This window comes from Furipterus horrens, unplaced genomic scaffold (assembly GCF_987537825.1).
Source record: "Furipterus horrens unplaced genomic scaffold, mFurHor1.1.pri manual_scaffold_2, whole genome shotgun sequence".
Taxonomy (NCBI): domain Eukaryota; kingdom Metazoa; phylum Chordata; class Mammalia; order Chiroptera; family Furipteridae; genus Furipterus; species Furipterus horrens.
In genome coordinates this window covers 125,248,833-125,272,115 of record NW_028327172.1, presented here as the reverse complement: position 1 = coordinate 125,272,115, position 23,283 = coordinate 125,248,833, and the positions used below count along the sequence as shown (strand labels likewise).

General features: G+C 36.9%; 1 protein-coding gene and 1 non-coding gene across 2 annotated transcripts in view; both read left to right on the top strand.

Moving 5' to 3' along the window:
• Positions 1-23,283, top strand: part of COL25A1 (collagen type XXV alpha 1 chain) — a 485,787-nt gene that overhangs the window by 10,487 nt on the left and 452,017 nt on the right.
• Positions 8,280-8,442, top strand: LOC150019428 (U1 spliceosomal RNA). The gene has a single exon (XR_016509478.1). It is a non-coding gene; the product is annotated as a U1 spliceosomal RNA (small nuclear RNA).

Genomic DNA, 23,283 nt, shown 5'->3' with positions numbered 1-23,283 from the left:
ACACCTTCCTCAATTGCCTTATTGGACCGATAATAGAATGACATAGCATCTGTAAAAGCTATTGAGCTTTGTTGAGCAATTTATTTTCTCCTTAATGCACAGTCTCAATCTGTGGACTTTCAGGAAGACTGGAAGAGGAAAATGACTTTAAAAACTACTTCAGTTACTTTGCCTTTTGAGAAGACAGTTGTCAGTAAAGCAGCAAAGGACAGGAATGCTGACTAAGCAGTGAAGGCTGGAAAGGTCATGTGTGCCAGCCAAAGCTATTGCAAGCTGCAAAAGAGAGGTTTAGCCAAGCAAACTGTATCCCCTGTATTTACTTCCCAAACCCCCCATACATGCTGTCAACTTCCTAGGAGTTTAAGTAGCAAGCCTGGTTGTATGGCTTAGTACTACTATACATTTATGCACGTGGAAGTTTTTAATAAAAGAAAATCTCTAACATTGAGAGATTACATCTGTAAAGAAACCAGGGCTTTTATGTTCTTGGATATAGTTTCCTTCTGTGCAAAGTTATTTAATGCTCTACAGTTTAGCTACTTCTAAGGATACTTTCCTGAATATTGGTTTGTTCACAATGAACTTTTGTATGAGGAATGCTATGTGTCGATGGTAAAATGTATGTTATCATTTCTGAAATATTAGAATAATTTATTTTTATGGCAGAAAGGTCTGAGGTATACTTTCTCTTCTCTATGTGTGAGCCCAGGACACATTAGACTCAGAATGTGTTTTATTCTTTTATGCCTTTATCTGCTTGACATAAAACCCTTGTATCCAGCATCAAGAAGAAAATCTTCAAGAAGAAAGTCCAGGTAGAAAAATTTAATAATCAGTTATATTTATCCCGTACGTATATATAAATATCATACATCATTTTTTCCACATTTTCAATCTTTTACAAGTCTTTACTTTTGTTTAATTTTAGTCATATACCACTAGCATTTCGGTTTTTCATTTCTAAATTATTTTTATTTTTTAATTACACTGACATACATTATTATATTAGTTTCAGGTGTACATCCCAGTGATTACACATTTCATAACTTACTAAGTGATGACCATCCCAATAAATCTTGCACCCATCTGATACCATACATGATTATTAAAATACTATTGACTATATTCCCTATGCTGTACTTTACATCCCCATGACTATTCTGTAACTACTAATATGTACTTCTTAATCGCTTCACCTTTTTCACCTTTTCTCCCAACCCCCCTCACATCTGGCAACTGTCAAAGTGTTCTCTGTATGTATGAGTTTGTTTCTGTTCTGCTTATTTGTTTATTTTGTTTTTAAATTCAATTGTTGATAGATATATATTTACTGCCATTTTCTTTTTTATATTTCTTGATCTTTTTTTCCTTCTTTTTGTTAAAGAAGACGCTTTAACATTTCATAAAATGCTGGTTTGTTGGAGATGAACTTCTTTAGCTTTCCCTTGTCTGGGAAGCTCTTTATCTTCCCTTCAATTCTAAATGATAGCTTTGCTGGGTAGAGTAATCTTGGTTGTAGGTCCTTGCTTTTCATCATTTGGAATATTTCTTGTCAATCCCTTCAGACCTGCAAAGTTTCTATTGAGAAATTAGCTGACAATCTTATGGAAGCTCCCTTGTAGGTAACTAACTGCCTTTCTCTTGCTGCCTTTAAGATTCACTCTTTATCTTAGACCTTTTGCATTTTGTGTCGTGTCTTGGTATGAGCCCTTCGGGTTCAACTTTTTGGGGGGACCCTTCTGTGCTACCTAGACTTGTATGTCTATTTACTTTACCAAGTTAGGGAAGTTTCCTGTCATTATTTTTTCAAGTAGGTTTTCAGTTTCTTGCTCTGTCTCTCTTCTCCTTCTGACATGCCCATGATGCAACTGTTGGTATACTTGTAGTTGTCCCAGAGGCTCCTTATACTATCCTAATTTTTTTGGATGCCTTTTTCTTCTTGCTGTTTGCATTGATTATTTTTTGCTTTCTTATATTCCAAATCACTGATTTGATTTTCTGCTTCATGTACTCTACCATTGATTTCTTATAAATTATTTTTCATTTCAGTTAGTGTGTTCTTCATTTCTGATTGGTCTTTTCTTATGATGTTGAAGTTCTCAATATGTTCCTTGAGCATCCCTATAACCAGTGTTTTGAACCCTGTATCTAGTAGATTGCTTGTCTCCATTTTGTTTATTTCTTTTTTCTGGAGTTTTGTTCTGTTCTTTCATTTGGATCATGTTTTTTTGTCCCCTCATGTTGGCAGCCTCCCTGTCTTTGTGTCTGTATATTAAGTAGAGCTTCTATATCTCTCAGGCTTGGTAGAGTGCCCTAATGTAGAAAATGTTCTATAGAGTCCAGTGGCACACCCTCCTCGACCACCCAATCTGGGCACTTGAGGTGTACCCCTTCTCTGGGCTGTATGTGGTTGAGTCTTGATTGCTTTTGGCACCTCAATGGGAATGATTTACCCCCAGGCCAATCACTCACAAGGACTGGCTGTGACCACCAACCACTGATCTCTGACTACTGTGGAGGACCAGCTGTGCAGGGACCCACCCCACATAGCAGGGCTTACTTCAGCGTGGCTCTGGTGCCCACTGAGTCTGCCCCTTGAATGTGTCACTTGTGAAGGTGGTTGGGTGGTGATGCTTTGATGTGGTCTGAAGCTGTCCACTTGGTGTACTGGCTCTGGGGCCGCCTAACAGGCACAGGCCAAGGTCAGCCACTGCTTGTGTTCAGCCCAGAGCCACCTGGCATGAGCTACAAAGTGATCTGCAGATGGCTGCTACTTGTGCTGGGCTTGTGGGTGCCAAGGTGAGGCCAAGCTGTGAAACCATTGCCAGTTGCTACTAGTGCCAGGGCTTGGGCCTTGAGGCATGCTGAGGCCAGGTGCTGCTTGTTTGAGAGATTTGGAAAATCTGAAACATGAGCCAAGACAGGCAGGCCATTATATAGAAAAGTCATTAAACACAGCTTGGGTGGGCCTGAAAGTTGGGTGAGGTGGGGCTCAGGGAATCACCAGGGTGGGACAAACAGTGTGAGCCAAGTTGATGGAGTCTCAGATATGGTGCCCATCTGCTGGCTCTGTCAGGGGAGGGCTCATCAAGGGAACAAAGGCCTTTTTTTTAGCACTTCTGTCTGGGAGAAAGCTGGCCCTTCAGCTCTGTCCCTGATGCTGTGTAATTCATTTCCTCCCCTTATGTCTGTGGTGCCTTTTGAGCTGCTGTCCCAGTGCTGGAGATCAGAGGGTATGAATCTGAGTAAGTCTGTGTGTGGGCCCTTTAAGAGGAACTGCCTGGGACTCCATCAGCCCTCATCTCCCTCAGCCTCAATTCCTGCTGGTTTTTATAGCCAGGAGTTATGGGAACTTCTCTTCTTGACACTAGAACCCTAGGATGGGGGACCTGATGTGGGGCTGGGATCACTCCCTCCTTCGGGGGGTACCTTTACAGCCTAGTTATCTCTCCTAATTTTTATCTGTCTCACCTGGGTTGGGACCAGCCTGTTCCACATCTCCTTCCCTCCTACCAATCTCCGTGTGGTTTCTTCTTTAAATCCCTTGTAGGACTTCCATTCAGCTAGATTTCAGGCAGTTCTGAATGATCGCTATTCTGTAGTTCAGTTGTAATTTTGATGTGCTTTTGGGAGGAGGCAAGTACCTCCATTGACGTACACTACCATCTTGCCCAGAAGTCCGCCATTAGCATTTTGAATATTGACATGTCATTCACATTTATAGGATGTGATGAAACTAATAATGTTTATTAAACTTTTGAAAACCAAGAGTGAACACAGTAAGCACATCCACAGGCAGAGAAATGATGCTCTGTCAGGCTTGCAATTAACAAGTATTGCCTTACCGTGATCTAGTACTGGTGAACAGAGTGAACAGGATTGTTTTGGGGATGCAGACATGGATTTATGAAACTACTAAAACAGAAGTTCTATACTCGTAAAGAAGAACATTCATTCTAGTCAGCTCATTCTCCTTTCTATTCTCCCTCCCCTTCTGTAGTGGAAATAGAAACTCTCTCTTGCCTTCATTGTAGTGATGACACTCAATCTGTTTGTCTTTGATTTCCCCCAAACTCTAGGCCTGTGCAGGGCAACAGCTATACTTATGATTAAATCAGCAGCATAACCAAAAAAACGCCATAATGATAAATATCAATATTTCTCCCAAATTTCAAAAAGTGACTTTTCTCAAAAATTACTATTAAAAGATAATTCTCAAAAAAGTAAAATTATGACTATCATGCAGATATCAAGTGAATGTGTGTTAAAGATTTTACTAAATCATTAAAGAAGTAACTGGTAAGATGTTAATTAAGAATTTAAAGACATACATGTTCATCATTACAAAATATTGAAATCAGTATAACAATGGGGGCATAACTAAACTTATCTACAGTGAGGGAGGGAAGTCACTTTCACTCAGTCAGAAATAATTTGAATGTTAATATATCTACAGAGTTTTAAAATAGCTCCCAAAGAATTAGAATCAGATAAGCGGGAAAGATGTGTTCTAGACAATGCATAGTTTTCCATTGGGACACACATTTCCCCTGGTATTGTATTTTTTAGGTAAGGAAAAAAAATTTGTTTTTACTCTTTAGTATAGCAATGGTTATTATTCTATCTCCTTCAATGTTCTGTGGGGGTAGTGTGATTGGTATGCCTATGTATTACTGGCATGATTTACATAAGTGGCCTTTAAAATTATAATACTAAAATTTTGTTTAAAGTAGAGACTACTTTGAAAGACTCAGCTTCCTATGTTTTGATATCAATGAGTAGTACACTAATGCTAAAGCGTTGCTGACCTTGCCCTCGTGTTTTCTTAAAAAAGATTTATTTATTTATTTATAGAGAGATGGAAAGGGAGGGAGAAGGAGAGGGAGAGAGACATTGACATGAGAGGGAAACATTGATGGCTGCCTTCTGTATGCACCCCGACTGGGGGCCAAACACACAACCCTGTCATGCACCCTGACTGGCAGTTGAACCGGTGACCTTTAGCTTGGTAGGATGATGCCCAACTAACTGAACCACACCAGTTGGGGTCCCCTTGTGTTTTTGATACTATCTCCAAGCAATTACACATTATTTAAATAGGCCACATTAGCCTGGTATGAGCATGTGTTTGCCTCTGGGATTTTGTGCTGCTATTTTGGTGACCCTGGTTTGTCTTCAGATATCTTATCTACTAGTTTGGCTTTTCCTTGGACACTTTCACCCAATTCCCGTTATGTTCATTCATACTTCTGACTTCTTGATCTTAGTGATAACTTCTAAGATTTATTTGTCTATTCTTGGCCAGTTATCTCTCCCGGTGGCTCCTGCCTTGTTTGATCTCTACCTCTGCTGTTAGTTGTGCACAATGTTCACTTAACTAGCACCTCAATCAGCTCAGTCCTCCGCTGTCCAGGTATATGGATGCTCTTCTCTGCTCCTGCGCATTTTAGTTGTTCCCACCTTTTGGCTGAGTCCCTTCAGGTTTTAGAAGATGAATGGCTGAAGCTAGATAATGGCCCTGCCTATATATCCTAGGAAGAGAATGTGTCGAAATGGGGCTTGGGATGGGTGAGGATACATTGAAATTGCACAGTGATGGGTGGTTTTTGCAGGGAAATATTTACCTTCATGCAAAGCAGCTTATTTTCTGGTAGCCTTATATTACTAGGTAGAGGAGAGAGTTCATTATAAATATTAAAAATTGGAACATTAGTATCTAAAAATTATATACTGAAGGTGGTAACTGACCTCTGGTTTTACCTATCTCAACTGGCAAAAGTTAAAGAGTCATGTGTATAGTAGTCTTTAAAAAATATTTTCATTCAATTAACTAATAAAACATGTATTGTGATTTACTATGGATGAGACCCTGTCCCACATGCGTTACTATTTAAAGAAATAAGGAGGTTTCTAAGCTCTTGTGAAGGAATAGTGGTGTCAGATATGCAGACCAAAGACTGCAAGAGAAGTAAAAGCTATAAAACTATAGCCTGTAGCCAGCTGTATCCAATTCAAATGGATTTAAAACTACAATGATAATTGATATTTGAACTCATATTTTCAGTTCATTTACTTTTTATGATTTCAAAAATAGTAACATATAACTAGAGAAGTTGGCGTTTGAATTTTTTACCTTTTTCCTAAGAAAATGGAAAAGTCCTCTAATGAGTATTGTGATACTTTGCAGAAATGCTGTTGACATATCACTTGGATGGCATTTCTGAAGAAAAATGATCTCTGTCAGTTGTTAGGTCAAGTGTAACATTTTTAACACGCCCCCCCAGGCTACCTTCTGTGGCAATTATTTTTAAGGAGCCTCGGAGGGTCTCTTAAACATCAATTCAAATCCTCTGGCCATATTTTCCAGTGAAGACATCGCTAGACTGTCTTGGGTTGTAAAAAATAGAGATCCACTCAGGTGACCTTAAGTAATGATGGTGCAGGGAATTCTCGACTTTGTCATTATTGACATTTGGGGATGGATAACTCTTTGTTCATGGGAGGCTATCCTGTGCATTGTAGGATGCTTAGCAGCATCCTTGTCCTCCGCTGACTAGTTGCCAGTTGTAACCTCAATTTCTACCACAGAATTGGTAAATGTCTTCTAGGGATCAAAATTGCTCCCCACTGAGAGCTTTTTTTTTTTTTTTTTTTTTTTCCTTTTAATAATGCCCAGTGACTAAAGAAGGCAGGAATATCAACTTTGTGAAGGCTGCCCTAGGAGAGCAGGAAGTGGAGGACTGTCAAAATAATCAGGATGTAGAGTATCTCCCCTCCCTTATCCATGGTTTCACTTTCCACAGTTTCAGTTACCCATGCTCAACCACAGTCCAAAAATATTAAATAGAAAATTTCAGAAATAAACAATTCATTGTTTTAAATTGCATGCCATTCTGAGTAGCATGATGAAATCTTGTAAATCCCACCTGGATGTGAACCATCCCTTTGTCCAGCATCTCCACACTGTAGATGCTCACCTCCTGTTAGCTACTTAGTAGCCATCTTGGTTATCAGATAGACTGTCTCTGTATTGCCGTACTTGTGTTCAAGTAAGTTATTTTACTTAATAATGGCCCAAAGCCATTCATATAACTTTTATTACAATATGTATGTACATATATATGTATATGACTACTTTATTATTACTATTCATCTCTTACTTTGCCTTTTTTATAAATTGCCCTTTATCATATGTATAGAGAAACAGTATATCAGGTTTGGTACTATTTGTGGTTTCAGGCAGTCATTAGGGAGTTGGAACATATTCCCTGAGAATTGGGGGATGATTGTGGGTAGAGGGGGGCAAAGGGGAAAAATTGGGACAACTGTAATAGCATAATCAATAAAATGTAATTATAAAAAAAAAACGAGAAGGAGGAGAAAAAAGAGAACCAAATATAGGGTAAGTGGGGATTCTTCAGGTAGGACTTAAGTCTAAAGGCAGAAGGTAAACTCAAATACCAGGCAAGTAATGTATGATGTTTATTTGGCTAGGGTATCCTGTCATCAGATGAGAGTGTGAAGTCCACTTAAAAACATTCAAATAATTTTTTAAAGCATTCTGCCAAATAAAGCCAATCTTTGGGTGTTATTTAGTCTGGTTTGCAGGCTGAACTTTGTGATAGCAGCTACCTAATTCAGCTATATTTTCATTTTTGGAAAAAATTGAATAACTTATGTTTTATATAAAATTCTTCCTTTTTAGTGCCATAATCCTCCCTAATGTTGTTTAGTTTTCTTTGGGAACATTTCAGGGTATGCAGACTGTTCTTATGTTGATTAAAATATTATAATATTTTGCTTTCCTTGAAAGTGTGATTATCATCATCCTTTGTTTATTCCATGCTCCAGCATGAGTTCAGCAACAATAATAGAACTTATATAGTAATCAGACATAATTAGGTACAATAAACATTTAAGTTATATCAAAGCCTATTATGTAGAATTTGAATCAAGTAACCTAATAATATATAGCTCAAATGAATGGTCTTAAGACTTCAAAGGTATGTCTAGACCAAAGCAAACTTAAATAATTTTTTCTTATAAGAGTAGAAAAAATACTTTCTTATAATGGTAGTATACACTCAATGTAAAACCATGCTAGATCTCTGTATGATATTCATATGGATTGCCCATAATTTGACAATTCTCTTTTTATACCTTTAGATTATTTTCAATGCTTTTATAAATAAGTTTGAATAATGTGACATGTCTGTGTGTGCATCACTCTCTAAAAATTACCTATAAGTGCAATTGGTGATTCAAGCTTTATGAACAACATACTTACCCGGCGGGGAGATACCCTAATCATGAAGGTGGTTTTCCCAGGGCGAGGCTTTTCCATTGCACTCTGGATGTGCCAACCCCTGCAATTCCCCCAAATGTGGGAAATTCGGCTGCATAATTTGTGGTAGTGGGGGACTGCGTTCGCGCTCTCCCCTGGGAGAAAAAAACTTTACGAATGTTTGTGCAGCTTCTAATGCATATGGTTAAATCACATATTAGAAAGTGAATTGCTCTGGCTGGTGTGGCTCAGTGGATTGAGCGCTGCTCTGTGACCTGAAAGGTCACTAATTTGATTCCCAGTCAGGGCACATGCCTGCGTTGCAGGCCAGGTTCCTGGTCGGGAGCCTAGAGAGGCAGTGAATCCATGTTTCTTTCTCACATTGATGTTTCTCTCCCTCTCTTTCTCCCTCCTTTTCCCTCTCTTTAAATATAAATAAACAAGATATTAAAAAAGAAAAAGTGAATGAAAATGCTATCTCCTGGTACTCTCACTGGCATTGTAGGGAACTCAAAGAAGGTGATCAAACTGTAGTATAAGAAATTAACAAATGACATCTGTGAATATTTTAATTGTTCTTGATTCTATAAATAGTTAAGTGAAATTTTCTCAGAATTTCTTCCAAAGTGTGTTGATTTTGTTCACCCTTTAGCTCAAATCAATATTTTTGTTGTGCATAGTTGTTATACTATATATACATATATATTTTTTCTTCTTATTTAATGTAACAACTTTAGTTCTTTTCCACTTCTGGGTTCTGGTTCAATTTTTGTGCTATAAAAGGAAAAAATATTGAACTCTCTTAAGTACAATGGACTATTCTAATTATAATAATCATTCTTGAAGCACTTTTGCTATTCTTGAAGTTTTGTCCTGAAGGCTTTGTAGAAACTGATTTCTGTTGCTCTTATTCTTTAAGAAGCTGCTTTAAAACCCAGCCAGAAATCCATCAACATTCTACTGTATTTTTTGGAGTAGTTGAAGAATTGCTTAGTAAGAACTTTAGTGTTAATATAAAAACATGATTTAATTGAGAGATAAGCTCGTTTTAAAAATCAACTTGAAGCAAAAATATAATTTAACTGAGTATGACTCATCAGTTTCCTCATTAGGTTGGTTTTCTGCTGTCTGCAGGATGGTACCTTGGCATACCCCATAAGCTCAGCTAGCAGAATTTATACTTATATTAATGACAGTGTGTTTTACTGTAACTTGGAAAGAATAGTCACTGTTCTAGGGGTTTTCAAGGAAGTGAAGTGTTTGCAAGGAAGAAAGTTAGAGTAGGGTAACTAGCAAAATTGCTTTTATTACTGTAAAATAAAGCTATGGTCTTTAAGAGAAAATACCTTCTCTTAAAGTAGTTCTTTTGCTTTATTGTTGTCTTTATTAACTAGCTGGGTGTGATCTTTTAAATCACTTTTTTGGGGAGGCAGGGGGATGACAATTTAAGAACTTGGAAGTGGCTTTTCCTGTTCTTCAATGCTATTGCATTTCCTGCATGTAAAATATGGTTTTGTGTAAATTATTAGTAGTAATAAACAATATATTAAGTTGTACCTTTAGGCCACAACCATCTCATATCCCAGTATCTAAAATCAGTTTGAGAGGTGGAGTGCTAGTCCTTTGTAAAATTAGAATTTCTCCTGTTTGATTAAAAAGGAACCTAAAATGTCAAAATAACTGCTCTTCCTGTACCACCCATTTTCTGAAATACTTATTTGGGATCTTGGTTTTAAAAAATATATATTTTATTTATTTTTAGAGAGAGGGAAAGGGAGGGAGAAAGAGATGGAGAGAAACATGATGTGCTAGAAAAAAACAGCAATGGGTTGTGTCTCTCATGCCCCCAACTGGGGACCTGGCTTGCAACACCCAGGCATGTGCCCTGACTGGGAATTGAACTGGCAAACTTTTGGTCCACAGTTCAGTGCTCAACCCACTGATCCACACCAGCCAGGGCCAGAATCTCAGGTTAAAACCTTTTTTGGAATAGGAGAGGAATTTTAAAAATAAAGCAAACTGCTGTCAGGGATGTGTTCAAGACAGAAATTTTTATAGCATGACACAAAGTCAACACATAACCTCCTATATTCTATAGTTGCTTGATTCATTCTTAATAACCAAAGAAAATAAGCTATATTCTGTAAAGTTTTAGTTTTTTAGCTTTATTGATAAAAAATTGTATATTTAAATTGCACAAAGTGATTTTTAAAGGTGAACAGCATTACGATTTAATATATACAATTATTACAATAATATTGTAACTATTACAATCAAGTTAATTAACATTTTTAGTTTTAATTGTAATGTTATTCTTTGAAAACTAGTGAATGTCGACTAGTATGTAATAATTTAGTCAACTCTATTTATTTAGAAAAGCCTTTCTGTTCACCATTTTGATAAAAGTGGAACTTATTTTCTTACATATAAATACTGTAAAATGTTTTTTGTACTGTCTTAATTAATTTTTTCTCTTTAATATCCAAGTCTAGTATTTTTCTATATGTGTTTTCTTTATCTATGTATTTACATTTATATATCTCTATAATTATATGTATGTGCTTTGTTGAACCATTAGAATGTAATATGTAGACATGATACTTCATTACTAAATATTTTAACATACCTTTTCTAAGAATAAATAATACTGTTGTCATACCTAAGAAAATTAATAATTTTCTAATGTCATCTAATAGCCATATATTATATTTGAACCTCCAATTTTCTTGAGAAATGTCTTTTGGGAGTCAAACTTTCTTGTTTAAAAATAATATTGTTTTTAAAAAAAATTATAAAAATAGTGTCCTTCCATTAAACAAAAATCTTCAGAAATGGAGAAAAAGAAAGAAAAAACACAGCACATAATCCAGATAGACTCTTATATTGTATATTAGGCCTGTATTTTATATACAAAATTATACTCATCCTTTTCTATTAATATTGTAAAAGTACCATTTATCCTAAACTACATTATTCTAGGTTTTAAAAGCTAGTTGTTATTATGATTATTATTAGTAAATAGTTAATGTTATGAAAGTACTATTATTCTTTTAAATATTTTCTTATTATTGTGTGTTTAGATCAATTCCAGTTTTTCTCCTTATAGATATTGCCATGATAAACGTTTCACAATGAGAATGTCTTTTGTAGCTAACGTATTTTCCTCTAACCAAAATCAAGCAAGATCTATGCATTGTGTTTAGTTGCTATGTTTCTTCAGTTCCTTTCAAGATAGAAAATTTTCTTTCCCGAATAAAAAAAAAAGTTTTATTTATTTATTTTTAGAGAGAGGGGAAGGGAGGGAGAAAGGGGGAGGGACAAACATCAATCAGTTGCCTCTTGTACCTGCAACTCCAGCATGTGCTGTGACCAGGAATCAAACTGGTGACCTTTCGCTTTCTGGGATGATACTCAACCAACTGAGCCACACCAGTCAAGGCTTTTTCCTTTTTTTTTTTTTTTTAAATTGGCTAACTCTTTAAAAAAGTATATGTTTTCCCTCTGCCCAGTACCCCCCTTCCCTCCAGCAATCCCACACCTCTTAGTTCATGTCTATGGGTCATGCATGTAAGTTCTTTGGCTTCACCCTTTCCTATGCTATTCTTAACAACCCCCTGTCCATTTTATATCTACAAATTATGCTTCTTAATCCCTGCACAATTTCCCCATTTCTCCCACTTTCCCCTCTCAGCTGATACCCCTCCAAATGATCCCCATACCTATGATTCTGTTCCTGTTCTGGTTGTTTGTATAGTTTGTTTTTGTTTTTATTTTTTAGATTCAGTTGTTGATAGTTGCAAGTTTTTGTCACTTTAATGTTCATGGTTTTGAATCTCTTTTTCTTAAATAAATCCCTTTAACATTTCATATAATAAGGGTTTGGTGATGATGAACTCCTTTAGCTAAACCTTGTCTGGGAAGCACTTTATCTGTCCTTCCATTCTATATGATAACTTTGCTGGATAGAGTAATCTAGGTTGTAGGTCCTTGCTTTTCATCACTTAGAATATTTCTTGCTAGTCTGTTTTGCCTGCCAAATTTTTTTTGAGAAATCAGCGGATATTCTTATAGGAACCCCTTTGTAGGTAACTCTCTGCTTTTCTCTTGCTGCTTTTAAGATTATCTCTTTACCTTTTTAACCTTTGACATTTTAATTATTATGTGCCTTGGTGTGGTCCTCTTTGGGTCTAGTTTGTTTGGGACTCTGTGTTTCCTGGAGTTGTATGTCTATTTCCTTCACCAATATTAGGGAAGTTTTCTTTCATTATATTTTCACATAAATTTTCAATTTCTTGGTTTTACTCTTCTCCTGGCACCCCTATGATTTGGATGTTGGTATGTTTAAAGTTGTCCCATAGGTTCCTAAGTTTCTACTCATTTTTTTTCAATTCTTGTTTCTTCATTCTGTACTGGCTGACTGTTTATTTCTTCCTTATGTTTCAGGTTATTGATTTGAACCCCAGCTTCCTTTCCTTCACCATTGGTTTTGTGTGGATTTTTGTTTGTTTGTTTGTTTCACTTAGAATAGTCTTCACTTCTTCCCTTATGTGTTTGCTGTTCTCAAGCAAGTCTGTTAAGTCTGTGAGCATCTTTATCACAAGCGTTTTGAACTCTGCATCTATTAGGCTGGCTATCTCCTTGTCACTTAGTTCTCCCACTGGAACCTTGATCTGCTCCCTCTTTTGGGCCATACTTCTCTTTCTCCACATCTTGACAGAGTCCTGTGTTTGCCTCTGTGCCATTGGTAGAGCTGTTGCACCTGTTATGTTGTAAAAGGCAGAGCCTTAGGTATTTGTCAGTGCTTATTCTGAAACTGGGGGTGCGGATCAGCTTGGGGAAGAGCTCTAGTAAACATAATTTTCTCATAAGATGATATTAATCCTTTGCTATATCCTAGAACCTGCACTATCTTTCAATACCCATAGAGATTGAAATTTCATATTTGTACTCTTAATTTAAGGATTTGCAAAATTTGGCCTGCAGAAAACATGGTTTATAAAATACCTTTTATGTTAGGCTATTTACTTTTATCCACATTTCACTTTTAAAGAACTCAGTTTGTTTTTGATCATGGGAGAGGTATATTTTTTAAAAAATCATGAAGTTACCTTCTTTATGCCTAAACTCTAAGTCAGTTGCACTTTTTGGTACTTGACTGTGAAAATCTTATATCTATAATTAAGGCAGAATTTGAAATTGATTATTATAACAGTTATAACAAATTGGAGGATTAATTTACTTTCTTAAAAAAAGTATTTGTCAAGAGAGAACTCTTCAATGGAACTAAACATCAGGTCCAAGTCATCAAATTCTTCTTGAACAAAATTGAAGCTGGAAACTGTTCCATGGGGATCCTGTTCTCATTTTAACTACATCATTAACAGAAGATAATTTCTCACAATTAGCCAAACTGAAGTCCTCAGTATAGTGTATTATAAATTTTTATAAGAAATGCATTTCTTTTATATTTGGCAATATATTTAGTTCCCAGAATACTGTAAGAGCTGGTAAATGGCCATTCAGCTCTACAGATATAACTTTCACAGGAAAAACATATAAAATATTTCCCAAGGAATTATAGAACTAAATTCAATAAAAAATAGGCTACGGCATCCAGCCTCTTTGTTGAAACTGCCAAATATTTCTTATTTTAGTATACTATCTCAACACATAAGAAAAAAGAATCCTGGACAGAGGGTATAATCATTATACATTTATAAAGCTACAAAGTTTCATGTTGTCTGACCAGTAGATTCTACAATGTTTGAAATTATATATATCGGGTTCTATTATCATGCTGCAGAGAGGTAGCCTGAATTGATGTATTAATTAAACTCCAGTTCACTAAAATAATAGCACATATAGCAGTTTTAGAAATGAGAAATAATATTCACATGCAAGACATGCTGTAACATAAAGCTAATAATATTAAAATTGGGCCAGAAAACTCTAAATATTGGACTGTAGAACAGAACCAGATACATAGAAATGATGTGTAATCTAAGTTATCTGAAAGACTCTCAAGGTATTTATTATTGAGTGAAATTTCTCTGTGATCTCTGTTAATATTTTCTTTTAAAAAATATTTTTATTTACTTTTAGAGAGAAGGGAAGGGAGGGAGAAAGAGAGAGAAACATTGATTGGTTGCCTCTTGTATGTGTCCCAGCCAGGGACAGAACCTGCAACCCAAGCATGTGCCCTGACCAGGAATCGAACTGGTGACCTTTTGCTTTGCAATACGGTGCCCAACCAACTGAGCCACACCTGTCAGGTCTATGTGTTAATATTTTCAACAAAGACTATTATTTGTTGTTTCAAGTCTATGAAAACACAGGTTTTCTTGGGATAGTGTTCTGATACTTACATGCAGGAAAATGCCATATTAGTTGCTAGATACTTTGAAAAAAGAACTTTTTAAAAATTCAGTTTCAAAACTGAAGAAATCAGTAAGATTCTCCCCCTTCCCTTGCCTCACTCCTGCCTGTCTTTCTTCTTCTTTTTTAAAAAATATGCTTTATTGATTATGCTGTTACAGTTGTCACAATTTCTTTTCCCTTTGTTCCCCTCCACCCAGTGATGCCCCTCCCTCCAGTTGCCCACCCCCTCGCTTAGTCCATGCCCATTGGTTGTGCATATAGTTCTTCTCAACATGTTCTTGTCTCCTCCACTCCCTCCTACTATGCTTCTTAATTCCTGTACCATCTCCCTCCCTTTCCCCCCTTCCCCTTCCTACTGACCTCTGCCCCAATATGTTCCCATACCTATGATTCTTTTCCCACTCTCATTGCCTGCTTAGTTTGCCTTTGTTTTGATTCCATAGCTTCTGTTGTTGGTTGTGATACAGTTTTCATTTTAATGTTCATAGTTTTGTTCCTCTTTTTCCTAAACAAGTCCCTTTAATGTTTCATATAACAGTGGTTTGGATCCGATGAACTCCTTCAGTTTTACTTTGTCCTGGAAGCACTTTCTCTGCCCTTCTATTCTGAGTGAAAGCTTCACTGGATAGAGTAATCGTGGTTGTAGGTTTTTGCTTTTCATTACTTTGAATATTTCTTGCCAGTCTCTTCTTGCCTGCAGAGTTTCTTTTGAGAAATCAGCTGATAGTTTTATTGAGACCCCTTTGTATGTAATTTTCTTCTCTCTTGCTGCTTTTAAGATTCTCTCTTTATCCTTAATTTTTGACATTTTGATTATAATATGTCTTGGTATGGTTCTCTCTGGGTCCAGTTTTTTTGGAACTCTCTGTGCTTCCTGGACCTGTGAGTCTATTTCCTTCCCCAAGTTAGGAAAGTTCTGCTTCATTATTTTTTCACATAATTTTTCAATTTCTAGTTGTTCTTCTTCATCTTCTGGCAACCCTATGATTTGGATGTTGGCCCACTTATAACTGTCCGATAAGTTTCCGAGCCACATTTTCCTCACTTCTCGTTTCCTCTTTCTGCACTGGTTGACTGTTTGTTCCTTCCCTATGTTCCAATTTGTTGATTTGATCCCTGGTTTTTCTTCCCTCACCACTTGTTTCATATGTGTTTTCAGTCATTTCTGCAGGACTAGTTTTTATTCTTTCCCTGTCTTGTTTAAGATCCACTGTTAGGTGTGTAAGCTTTCTTATAACCAGGGCTCTGAATTGTGCCTCAGAAAGATTTCCTATCTGCTCATTTGATAGATCATATATTTGCTGTCTGGTCAGCTGTGTGATTGGGATCTCTATCATGATCAATGCCATCCTGAACAGTTTTGTGTTTACCTTTGCTTCCTGGGCGGGGCTGTCACACCTCCTACACTGTAGGGGGGAAGAGCCCCATGCATTCATCACAGCTTGGAGATTTTTCTCACCACGCTGTGGCGTTTTATGTGGGGGCGGGGATCCAAGATGGATCCTGGCTGTTTGCTCTCTGCTGAGAGTCTGGTAGCCTCCTCCTTCATCTGCACCCCCTCCAGGCCTCACAGTCCAAGGGAATGGGGGTCTGCCTTCCCTGGCATTGGGATCACAAGCTTACAGGTCTGGTCTGCAGCTGGGGTGCTCCCCAGGTGCTTCTTGCCTCCTGTTAAATACAGGTGTCTGTGCTTACCGCCATCCCACTACTGTCACTGCTGCTGCTGCCGCCACTGCTGCTGCCACCAGCACAGCTTAATGTCTCCACCCCAGCTTCTCCCCTCCTACTCATCCAGACGAGCACCAATGCTTTATAACTTCATAGGTTGGAATTCCATTTATTTTCTGGAACTTCTGGTTATTGCTGGTTTTGCAGTAGTTGTATTTCTTCTTAATCATGGAGGGAGATGGAGCGTGTCAGTCTAGGCCTCCATCTTGGCCGGAAGTCTCCTGTGAGTGTTTGCCTTTGTGTCTTAGGTAGAACTGTTTGCTCCTGTTATGTTGTAAGGGGCAGAGCCTTAGGGGTTCGTCAGTACAGGGAGACCTGTTTCACCATGTTGTGGCCCTGTATGTGGGGTAGAGGTCTGAGAAGAAACAATGCCACTTGCATAGCACTCACCCCTTTTCCAGGCACTTCTTCCACTTCCATATGGGACTGGTGCCTCTCTAGCTGTTGCCCTGGCTGTCGTTCCCAGAGTGGGTGGGTCTGTGGACATTCTAGAACTGTGGGGGCCCTTTAAACAAGTGGATTCTGCTGAGAGATCAGCAGTTTCTGCCTCTGCCCCAATCCCCACTGGTTTGCACAATCAAAAGCAATGAGGCTTAATTTTCCCCGGTGCTGGGACCATGAGCTGCATGGTCTGGTGAGGAGCTGGAGCGTTCCCCAAGTGTCCCTCCTAACTTTTTAAAATGTTTAACTGTGCTTTCTGCTGGACTGCTGCTGCCACCACCATGCCATGTCCTCTCCACCCTGGCTCCATCCCTTCTCCCTGTCTGGATGAGTATTTCTTTTTTATATCTTTGTTTGTTGGACTTCCATGCAGTTTGATTTTCTGGAACTTCTGGTTGTTTCTAGTTTTGAGGTAGTTGTATTCCTTCTTAGTTGTGGAGGGAGACGCAGCATGTCTGTCTATGCCTCTATCTTGGCCAGAAGTCCCTGCCTATCTTTCAATTAGGCTAATTACTTGAGGCAACTGTTTATAGTCTTGGACTTTTAAGAAAAGCTCTGTATTGGTATGAATGTGTGGATGACGATGGACAGGGGTTTCCTGTCTGATTAAATACATTGGCCATTGAGAAAACAAAGGTCCTAATTCCATTGAAGTTCTCTATCAGCTCTTTCAGAAGTTTGGATAAAGGGATACCAAGGAGAAGGCTCAGGGGAAACATGTAATGCTGCACTAATAAAATTATTGTGTCCATAACAAAGTTAGGTAGTAGTTCTGCTGTGTGATGCACAGGTTGAACCATGCATGCAGTATTTTCCTTTAGTTTTAAAGGAAAAATTGACAAACTAAAGATGTTTTAGAAGACAGCAATAAGGTTGAAGAACAGAGCATCTAATATTTATATTGGAGTACTAATAGCAGCAGAAAATGGGAATATTTAGCTAGAAAAAGACAAGAGCCAGAGATTGTGGTGATGATGTTAAAGGAAAGTGGATGGTTGTCTTCATGTGTGTGGTGGACCATTTCTACTGAGCACTACAGGGCAGTACTTGGATCCAGAGAAGATTAGTTAAAAATGTTTTCCTTTTCATGTGGAAGCTCTCCATCAGTGGAAGAGTTCAAGAATTACAAGACAAATAGTTAAGTACCTACTATATGTCAAGCACTCTGTTAGGTGTACAAATCTTTATCCTTGAATGCGTATCATCCAGTAAGAGGAGACGCGCATGTAATATGTATAATTAAATGTTATCAGTTCTATGAGAGCAGTATATATGGAGAAGAGTGAGCTAGGGAAGACTTTAAAGAAGCTATTGTCTTTAACATTAGCAATGTGTAGGTGTTTGTCCAGTGGAAGGAGGAAGGAAAATAGCTCGCATAACTTCCTGTCAAAGATTTTGTGGAAAGGCTTTTGCCACTTTGCACTAAGGTGGTTGGGTACATAACCCCGAGGGCCTCTTATAATTCTACAACCTCACCAAGTGATTGCCCCTTGAAAATCTTTACAGAGAGAAACCTAACATTGCACTCTATTCTTAATTTTGCCTGGGGTTAAATAGAAATTGTCATTTCTATTAATATGTGTTGTATAAAGAATCAAGGAAACAGAATCATGAAAACTTTGGGGAAATGCCTGTTGGCATTAAAGAGCACTTGTTTCTAAGGAAGACAGATTTCCTCTCCAATCCTTGCTTCTCCCTCAGGCGCCTCTGCACATTCTATAATTGGCTACATTCTGTGTGTGGCAAGATGCTACAAAGAGAGTTTCTCACATTTCTGTCTTGCTTTGTGCCCTAGACACACTCATCTTTTTGTTAGGCCATGGTTGGTCACCTCAGACTAACCCCTCTGAAACCTCTGGGGAAAAGTGGCCTGAGATGAACTTTTTGTGACAGACAGCCATTAGTTCAAAGCCTATGTAGAATCATGGTTGAAGGGAACTATAATGGGGTATGAGAAAAGGCTCACAGGGGTCCTTTTACAGGGCAAAAGGACAGGTGGTTTTCTCCACTTGAGATCATGCACAACACACAATAGATTCAGGACTTGCTTCCCTACCATGCTGCATGCAAGCCTTCTTCATATGGCAACATACACTTTTTATACACCCAGTGGGGGGCACATTTACTTGTTGCTACTGTTCTTTTCAGCTGTTTTGTTGGTAAGCTAAGACTGCCCTTTTGTATAGTGACAAAAAGGAGATTTAGTAAAACATTGGCTCCATAAAGAGAGCCATTGTGTATACATGTATCTTCTGTGTAAAAACTAATTTTGTATTTTAAACACAAAGAGAAGTTCAACAACTGATAACTCTGGGTCTCAATTATTTGTGGTATCAGATAATCAGTGGTTTTACTGTACTAACATACTGAAAATTTTCATAGAGAAAATGAATCATTTGTGCATTATATAAGAAGATACACAGTATAATGTCCCCATACAATTTGTAAGTATTACAACCATATGTTCTGCACCAAGCTACTTAAGTATTCATTATACCAGTTTTACTTGTTGAATTTAGTATTTTCCAGTTATATATAGAATATTATTTTTCCATTAATATTTTCAAGTCGTACTTGTTTTTAAATTTTAAATAAAAAATCAACTTTTAAAAGTGGTTTATTTCTCTGAATTCTTAAATTATTTGTTTTAACAAAAATTAAGTGATGAGATAATTTTTAGCATTTTAAGTGCTTGCCTCTTTCCCCTAGGATATTTTGGCATATTTCCCACATATTCAACAATGTTAATATGAAATATTAAACAAAAGGATCTTTATTATATATATATGATAGTGAAGACAATAACATGCTTTTCATTGTTGTAAACTAATCTGTGGAAACGATGTCTCCCTTTTTAAATCAGTCTAAAAGAAAGAAGAGTAGCTGTTAATTTACTACAATCTTATTAAATTTCTTTTTATTTCTTTTTTTTTTACATCCAAAATTGGAAATTTGAAATGAAAGTAATCTGTGCACAGCAAGTTAAGGTATTTTTAATAATGAGTCAGAAAAGTAGATTTTTGAATTGGGTTTTGAATATCAAAATTTTTAAAATAAAAAATAACTAGAACATTTGATTGACAGGACAATAAAAGATGCTTTGAAAAATTTGGGATCATGTATATACAAAAAAAAAACCCAATATAATACATGATTGACTTTTAAAGTGAGAGATATTTGACTGTACATGCTATGAATTCATAGGAAAGGGGATTCATGCCTTGTTAGGTAATCTGCCTTTTGCCACGTAAAGAAGAAATGCCTTTTAAACATGCTTTATTTTTATAATTTTTTACAGTTTATAATGGGTATTAAATTGATTATGTGATTTGATCTTTGTAGCAACCTGGACAGAAGATATGACAGGCATTACCACACAATTTGCATATAGAAAAACCTGAGACTCAGAGGCAGTGCCTCTTACCCAAGAAACAAGTGTTGGCTTTTAGTTTTTTAATTATTTGGATGGGTCTTCTGCTGATGCACAGAGTGATTATTTCCTTAAAATAGAATTGCTGATACACTGAGAAAGATGGTCTTTAGAATTTTTGATAATACTGGAAACCATTGGGTCAAACAATTGCTCTTAATCAACTAATTATATCTATTCAGAAGTAACAATCATATGAAAACATTATTTTGAAAACTTGGCATTTTATTGTCTTTTGGCAAGCAATAGGTGAAAGGCTTACATTAATTTTCTGTATATTAATGATGATTCGATGACCCAGTTTGCTGATGTATTTTGGTGCCAGTTTGGTCCTTCCAGAGGACTATATAGCTAAGGCCCTGGGTGGTGCTTAGCTAATTTGAGGTAAATTAAGAACTTCAATTATAAGTATCTAGTTTAATAAAAAATGGAGTTTATTTCTTATATAATGAATTCATTTTTAATTAAAAAATCTCATTACCTTTAATTGGAAGACTTTTGCCTAGTAAATCAGACAATTGCTATAATCTTGGTTCTTGTATAAATTGAGAATCTGGTAAGTATGAGGTATTTTAGTGTTCTGATAAGTATTGGGGTGGGGAGCGGTTACAGAGGAAATAATCCTACAAATGGCATCTGGTCTCTCTTCATCCTCTTTTTCATAGTTCAGATATCCTTTCTCCTCTCCTGTCTCCACTTCTGCAGTTGGGCATATATTGGGATATATGCAAATTAAAAAACCATATCACATGTTAATTTATTTACCTGCTATGTGCCATGCATTGGTATAAGTAGTGAGATACAACAGTGAATAAGATAAACATATGAGCCCTGACTGGTGTGGCTCAGTTGGTTGGGTGTAAACGCATAAACCAAAAGGTTGCCAATTTGATTCCCAGTCAGGACACATGCCAGGATTGTGGGTTTGGTCCCTGGTCAGGGAGCGTACAAGAGGCAATTGTTCAATGTTTCTCTTTCACATCCATGTTTCTCTCCCTCTCTTTCTCCCTCCCTTCCCTTCTTCTAAAATCAAATAAATAAAAATCTTAAAAAAACAGTTGATATAAGTAGAACAGTTTTAAGAGCCCCGGTAATGATAACAGTCTATGTCTTGATAAAAATTTGGGTTAAATAGGTACATGCATGTGTTAGAACTAGAGTTCAATATTTATAGTTTCTTCCTTTTGATGTAAAATTTACATATAATGACATGTACAAATCTTAAATATTTTTGCTGAGATTTGACAAATGCATGATCCTCACAGCTCTGCCTCCCTCCATTGTCAGCAGATAACCTTGCCTCCTGCCTCACTGAGAAAATAGCAGCCATTAGACAGTCCACTTCCCTCAATTTATCAACATTATCTGCAGTTTTATCTGTTTTTTTTCTCCTTTCCTTCTGTTATCATGGACAACAGGTCTCTATTCCTATCTGAGGCCAATATCTGCCCCTGTCTGTAAAAAAAAATTATTTTCCAATTGCAGTTGACATACAATATTATATTAGTTTCAGCTGTACAACATAATGGTTAGACATTTATATAACTTGCAAAGTAATCATCCCTATAAGTCTAGTACCCACCTGACACCATACATAGTTAATAAAATATTATTGACTATATGCCCTGTGCTGTACTTTACATCCCTGTGACTATTTTTATCACTGCCAATTTATACTTAATACTTTCACTTTTTCACCCATCTCCCAAACCCCTCCAATCTGGCGACCATCAATTTGTACTCTGTATCTATGAGTTTGCTTGTTTCGTTTGTTCATTTGTAAAATGCAAATCTTATGCTTAAATGCTTAAATCATTCCCATTGCTGTGGGGATGGAACCCACTTGACACTCTCCACTTTCATTCTCTGCTCAGTGAATGCTTAACCATTCTTTAAAATGCTATAAAATATTTAGAAGTTCCATGAGGATTTGATATATCACGCTCATGGTAATAACTCTTGGCATCTCAATTATTTATTTCTGGATCTGCCTATCCTACACAGTGCCTCCCTTATAGTACATACTCAATAGGCATTTGATGGAAAACCTTTCTTCCTTTCTTCCTTCCTTTTTCTTTCTTTCTATTTTCTTCCTTCCTTCCTTCCTTCCTTCCTTCCTTTCTCCTTCCTTCCTTCCTTCCTTCCTTCCTTCCTTCCTTCCTTCCTTCCTTCCTTTCTCCTTCCTTCCTTCCTTCCTTCCTTCCTTTCTTCCTTCCTTCCTTCCACTCTCTTTTTCTTTTTTTTAAAAAAATCCTTACCTGAGGATATGTTTATTGACTTTTGAGAGAGAGAAGAAGGGAGAGAGAGAGAGAGAAAGAAACATTGATATCAGAGAGAAACATCGATTGGTTGCCTCCTAAATGCATCCCTGCTGGAGATCGAACCCACAACCTAGGTATGTGCCTTGACCAGGGAATGAATCTGCAACCTTTTTGGTGTATGGGACAATGCTCCAGCCAACTGAGCCACATAGCCAGGGCAGAAAACTTCTGCTTTCAAATAACTTTATGAAGAATTGGGAAACAAATACAAACATCTGTGAATTCATGTTACAAAGATTACTTGGTTAATTCTGAATAATGCTCTCACAATTCTATTTCTACATTCTGTAAAAAAATGGAATTGGATTAAACAATTTCCAAATATATTCTTGCTTTAAAATTTGGCCATGTAAAAGCAGTAACAATTCAGTTAATTTTAATAATAGCATGAAGAAAGTGGTATTTCATTTGCACACTGTTGCACACAATAATAAAAACCTTCATCCCCCCCCATACTTTTCATTGTGATATAGCTAGAAAGAGACTCCTTGATACTTAACTTTTCAAAAATTTACAAAAATATACTGCATGCTAAGTTGAGAATTTCCTGAAAAAGCATTTACAATGAAGACATTGATAGAATTTTGAGAGGATTTGGGATTTCCCCCGCTGCTAATTCTTTTAAAAAGTTTAGCATGAGTACTGTAAAAGGTATATACTTTCCCCCCAGATTCTTAACCCTATCTTAAAATTTTAAGTTA